The sequence below is a fragment of the Gossypium hirsutum genome, chromosome D13 (assembly GCF_007990345.1).
Source record: "Gossypium hirsutum isolate 1008001.06 chromosome D13, Gossypium_hirsutum_v2.1, whole genome shotgun sequence".
NCBI lineage: Eukaryota > Viridiplantae > Streptophyta > Magnoliopsida > Malvales > Malvaceae > Gossypium > Gossypium hirsutum.
This window is the reverse complement of record NC_053449.1, coordinates 51,978,688-51,984,711: the sequence shown is the minus strand read 5'-3', so window position 1 is coordinate 51,984,711 and position 6,024 is coordinate 51,978,688. Positions and strand designations below refer to the sequence as shown.

The 6,024-nt window shown below is 32.8% G+C and overlaps 1 non-coding gene across 1 annotated transcript; it reads right to left on the bottom strand.

Annotated features, from left to right (window-relative positions):
- Nucleotides 1-5,676: 5,676 nt before the first annotated feature.
- Nucleotides 5,677-5,783, bottom strand: LOC121225919 (small nucleolar RNA R71). Its single transcript, XR_005923822.1, has one exon. It is a non-coding gene; the product is annotated as a small nucleolar RNA R71 (small nucleolar RNA).
- Between the last annotated feature and the right edge of the window lie 241 nt (nucleotides 5,784-6,024).

The window sequence follows — 6,024 nt, the reverse complement described above, 5'->3', positions numbered from 1 at the left end:
GTCTATAATTGAGATGTTAGTAATTTGTCCATAAATGGGTTTTAATAGTGGTTACATACATCTAATTTTTCAGTGGTGTCAGAAACAGTGGTTTTGGGACCACAATTTCGATGAGTGAGTACATAATTTTTATTTAATTGGATAATTAGTTAAGTACAAGTTGGTTGTCCATAAAGTCAAGTTGTTTTAAAAAAAAGAGGTATTGGGACCTCGTTTCCATAAATCGAGATATTTACAGAGTTTTTATATATGTGTATTAAATTTTTGTCCAAAAATTCTAACGTTTGGATGGTTAATTAAGGAAAAAAATTAAATTGTAAAAGATGTAAAATTTAGTGGCTATTGAATTTTAATGATTAAATGGCTTAATTAATATAAGTGGAAGGACTTATAAGTCAATAATACCTTAATGTACATATAGTGGACGGTTAGTGATGTATTTTGATTAATTTTATATTTTAATTATATGTTATTAATATTTATAATTAATAAAAAGTAAAATAGAATGATAACAAAATATTTTCATCTTTCTTCTTCAACTTAAGAAACTCGAAACACCATGGATGAAAAATCAAAAGCTTCGGTCATCTTCTTTACTTTACATGGTAAGCCATTTTTCACCTGTTTCTCCTAATTTTTATGTTTTTGAGATCATTACAACTAGATCCAGCTAACCCGTATCTCCGCTTTCAAAACTGTTAAAGTTTGTTAAAATTACCATTGATGATTTTTGGATGTTCTTGATATTAAATGGAAGATTTTGAAGCTTGGAAATGTTTTAGGACTATTCTGTTAAGTAAATTTTGTTAGTTTTGCATTTAAGGACTAATATGTAAATATGTTAAACTTAGAATGAAAATATTGTAATTTTCAACAGATTGAAGGCTGAGCATGGATGGAATTAGAATCAGTTATGTGTATTGGGGCTTAAATTTGAATTTTTTAATAGTTTCAATTTTAGAGACTAAATTGAATAAAATGTAAAAGTTTAGGGGTAAATTTGTAAAATATGATTAAAAGGGTTTAAATGCATAAATTTGATTTTTATGTGGTTTAAACTGATTTAATTGAATTAAACTATACTTTAGATCAAGAATATCATCGACCAGAGGAAAATTATCGATTAGTCCTTGATAGTTAAATTCCTTTGATAGGTAAGTCTATACAATTTTCCGTGGTTACAATTTGTTATTAAATGTTAATTATTTATATATATAAACTACTAAATAGATATCAAGCTATATGGTAACAAATTGAATTATGAAAAAATTTCGATGGACTGAGTAAAAGTCTTATACACAGGATTTTTGAATGATTCCCGTTCTGGATCGAGCTCCAACATTTGTTGCGGACTTGGATATACATGTGACATAAATTTAGCCTGGACTACTAATCTGTTGTCGTTTTAAAAGTTTAGCATGGACTGGTAACCTTACATGTATACATAGCCCTAACTAGGCTATTTTTCTGTGTTGTCAATGGTTTAGCCTGGACGGGTAACCTAACACATATATTTTTGTATACGACTAGCTCGGACGAGCATCATATGTTACCTGTACCGTGTATTGAGTTCTTTAACAAAGTTCCATCGAAAAATCAAAGGATATACAATGTGAAATTGTATCGTTTATGTGGATGAAATACGAACTCTAAATATCCGTATATTCGTTATTTATTGACCCGAAAATGTTGAACTATGTCATGATATGAATAAATATGACAATTATATATTATGCAGTTTTTTTAAGGATGAAAGTGATGCAAAGTGATAAATTGGAAAATGGATTCATGATGAATTTTGAGTTAAACTTGGTTTACCATTGGAAATTATATATGTGGTTTAGACTAAATCTCATATGATTGATGTTTTGAATACTATGATAGGTGAATTTGTTTCATATTGATTAATGTAATTATTGAATGGTTAAGGTAAGAAATTTGTTTATATTTGATAAGCTTACTAAGTATTTTATATACTTACTCGGGTTACTATTTTTTGTAGATTTTCGATGTCCGAAACATGTCAATGGGTCAACAAGAAGCTTACACCTACCATCACTTGATCCGGTAGACTTTTGAATTTGAAAAGTTGGTTACTTGTGACATGTATAGAGGATGTTTACTTTGCAAGTATTGATTAATTTTTGGTATTTTGGTTGTAGATGTACTTATATGCAAACTTGATGTATGTAATGTCTAATGCATATTTAGTATTTTGGTAATATGTTGCTTTAAGTCAAGCTGAATGGCACTTTAGGTGTTTATGTGATAGCAAGTTTTGGCATGAGTATTGCTAATTTTTTATGCTAGAATGAATAAGTTAAATGGTTTGGATGATTGTTGTTTTATGATTGTAATGTGGTGCCATTGAGGGCATATTGGTTAGGCTTAGATTGAATGTCTAATTAGCTTATTTTGACATGTTTTAATGAGTTCTATGTTGGTATAAATAGATGTAAATAGTATAGCTTGAATTCTAAGAAAATGTGTATGTCATTGCTTGAGTTTAATGATGTTTTAGGTACACACAGCTTGTGACACAGTCTGCCATACGACCGTTTGCCCCACACGGTTGTGTACAGAACTGCGTGTTCTGTTCAAAATTTTGAAATTTTAGGTCCACATGGTATCGGTTAGTTACACGATCTAGAGACATGTCCGTGTGTCTCCTTTCACACAGCCTAAGCTCTGCCATACGGTTGAGCCACATGACTATGTCCCTACACCACACGGTCCCTACCTTGTCACATAGCCTAGCTACATGGCCGTGTGACCCTTATTTTAATTATTTGCTTATATTTTGTAAATGTTTTGTTTTAATCCAGAATCATTCTGATTATTTTAAATGTTTCGTAAGTTCGATTTAGGTCATGATATGATTGAATAACATAGAGATGATTGTAATTTTATTATGAATTGATCTTTTTGGGCCTTTTTAAGTGGTTGTAACCCTTTTTTTGCATTTTACCTATTATTTTGTAAATGTTTCAGATTGGTCCTGATTTAGTTATGAACTTTTTCAAAGGTTTTCATAAGCCCAACTAAGACTTGGTTTTGATTGTAATGCATTTTTAACATGGAATTAACTTGTATTTATTGATTATTGAATAATAATGAATAAATTTCTTGTGAATGTTTTGATTTTCTATTGTAGCGTCCTATAGCTTGGGTTCGGTAACCGGACCGCGTATAGGGTGTTACATGGTTGCTATTGGTTCGAGAAGGATGTTCGAGTTTGAAACTCCTAGCTACAATATCGGTGAGTATCAGTTGAGTCCCTAGTCTCAACTCCTACAAGTCATTTTAGAATGTTCTTCTTATGGTTGATGTTCCAGTAACGATGCATGAGTCCTTGAGTGATTGCTGAACATATATGTATGATCTTCGTATAGTATCTATGTTAATTTAAGTGTGTGAAGTGTTGTATGTATGTGTGCATGTGATCCTATAAAGTAACGGTATGTGTATACATGGAATGTGTACTGTGATGCATGATCGTGATGATGTGTGTTAAGAATTTAAAAATGTATGATTCAGTTATGAATATGAGTATAGTTGATCTGCTGTAATTCGGTGTAGCAGATTAAACTAGTTTTTATATTTTAAGAGCTTGAACATAAGCATTTTAGTTACGTTTTAATTACATTTCTGTAAGTTTAGCTAAGTTTAATAAAATGTATAATTTGAGTCTTTTATTGACCTTAGGGGCCGTATGAGGCCTAAGTGTGAGCTAATATACTTTGTGAGTGTAAGAGGCCATTAGAATGTGCACTAACTCGATACTGGTCGCTAGGTTGCAACACAGAGCATTTGATGTCAAAACATAGGGAGCAAAATAGAAGAATTCTAAGACTGCCTTCAATGTCGCGACATACCCCTGAAGACACCCTAATGTTGAGCATACTGCCCTCGATGTCATGACACAGGACTTGGTGTGTCACGACATCGCCTCTGTATAGGAAATAATTACGAGCCTGGGGGATTTTGGTCTTCACAATAAATTTTAAGCACAAGGATGATAGCTGACCTATGGTGAAGGTCGACGACCACCCTAAATTCTATAAATAGGCTCATTTAGCACATGTTAGAGACACATTTAAAATCGTAGAATTTTCTCTTTAGATTTAGTCTTTAGTTTTTCTCTTTTCTTAGGTTTTAGATTTTATTTTTGCTTTTGTTATTTACTTTTACAGAGAACTCAGATTCTGGAATTACTGTCAAACTATATGTTCATTCTTTCCATCAAGTTTATATCGTTTATTAGATTTATGAGGAACTAATCCTCCTGTGAGGGATTAGTGAGTGGAGGTATGAATAATTAACTGTTTTGTAGGGATTTCTTAACGGATTAGCTTTTTAGGAAAAGAAGAATCTAAACCATAAGCCTGACAACCTTAGGAAGTCATCAATGTGGGAATTAACCCAAATTTGGTATAGCCTATCAGTGAACACCTTAACCCTGAATTGGTCTAGACTGTGAGGTCGAAAGATAAGTAATTCTTATCAGTATTTCAGTGGAAGAATCAGAAGATCCTGTTGGGGGTATTAACTAGTTGATTGAACAAGAAAACCCGAGATGATAGTTGATTATGGCTACCAAAGCGAGCTAATCACCCATGCCCAGATTTGATGCATATTTGATTATTTGATCTCTTGTTTTTCATTTATTTCTTTTCTTATTATTTCTAGTATAGTTCATAAAAAAATTATTTTAATTCTTCATAATATAATTCAATTAAAGTACTAGTTAGATCTATTTATGTTTGAATTAGAATTAATTTAGTGCTCGCCTCATTTGGATACGATCCTCGGAGTACTTACCTAGCCTGTTGTAACTGTATTAGAACCTAACCTGTATACTTGCGGATACTACTTTTCATATCTTTTGTACAGAATTTCTATTCTAGACGTTGGTATGTCCAGAGGCGATCAAGTTGTTGGCACTGTTGCCAGAGAGGCAATGTCACTATATTAATTTTAATTTTTGCATACTGATAGAATAATTAGGAAATTTTTAGGTTATAGTTACGGACTTAATTTTATTATTTTCTACTAATTTTATCTTTTTGGGTTTAGTGTATGACTCATAGTAGGGGAACTCCTATAAATCTAGTCAGATCCAAAAAGAATAATATGCAGAAATCGTCGACAGCAACAAAAATAGTAGTAGCAGATGTAAAATCCACCACCTGCTGTAGGCAATGTACCACATGAGAATTTACTATTCGATGAGGCTAACAATAACGATCTAGAAGATCCACCACCACCACCACTACAACTACTCGCAAATATAAATATGACGCGTAACGAGAGGAATCTGAATGAGTATACGCTATCGAATCTGGATATGGTTTAAGGGAGTATAACTAGGCTAGCCATCACGACCAATAATTTCGAGGTTAAGCTAGCTTGATCCAGATGATCCGGAATAATTTTCAATTTTGCGAAACAATGATAGAGGATCTGACTCAGCATCTAAAATGGTTCCTCCAGCTTTGTGATACCTGTGGATACAATGGGTTCACTGATGACGCTATTCGTCTTCGGTTGTTCCCCTTTGCATTAATCAATAACACCTTTTCTTGGCTAGATTCGCAGGCACCAAGATCAACCATGACATGGGATGAACCCGCAGAGAAATTCCTACAAAAGTTCTTCCCCATTAGAAAGACGGTCCAACTAAGAAGGGAAATTTTGATGTTAAAACAGTTAGAGGGGGAAAGTTTTTGTGATGCATGTGAGCATTTTAAAATGCTAATTCAAAAATGCCTACACCACGGTTTTCCTAAATGATTACGATTGCAAATTTTCTATAATGGGTTAGATGTGCATTCAAGATCAGGATTAGATGGAGTAGTAGGAGGTGCCCTCATGAACAGGACGTAGGAAGATACGTGAAAATTAATAGAAAGTATGGCAATAAATTCCTGCCAATGGCCAACTGAATGATATACATATAGCCAAAGACCATCTACGGTGAAGATTGTCCAAGAGGATGGTAGATATTAACAAATAGTGGAAAAA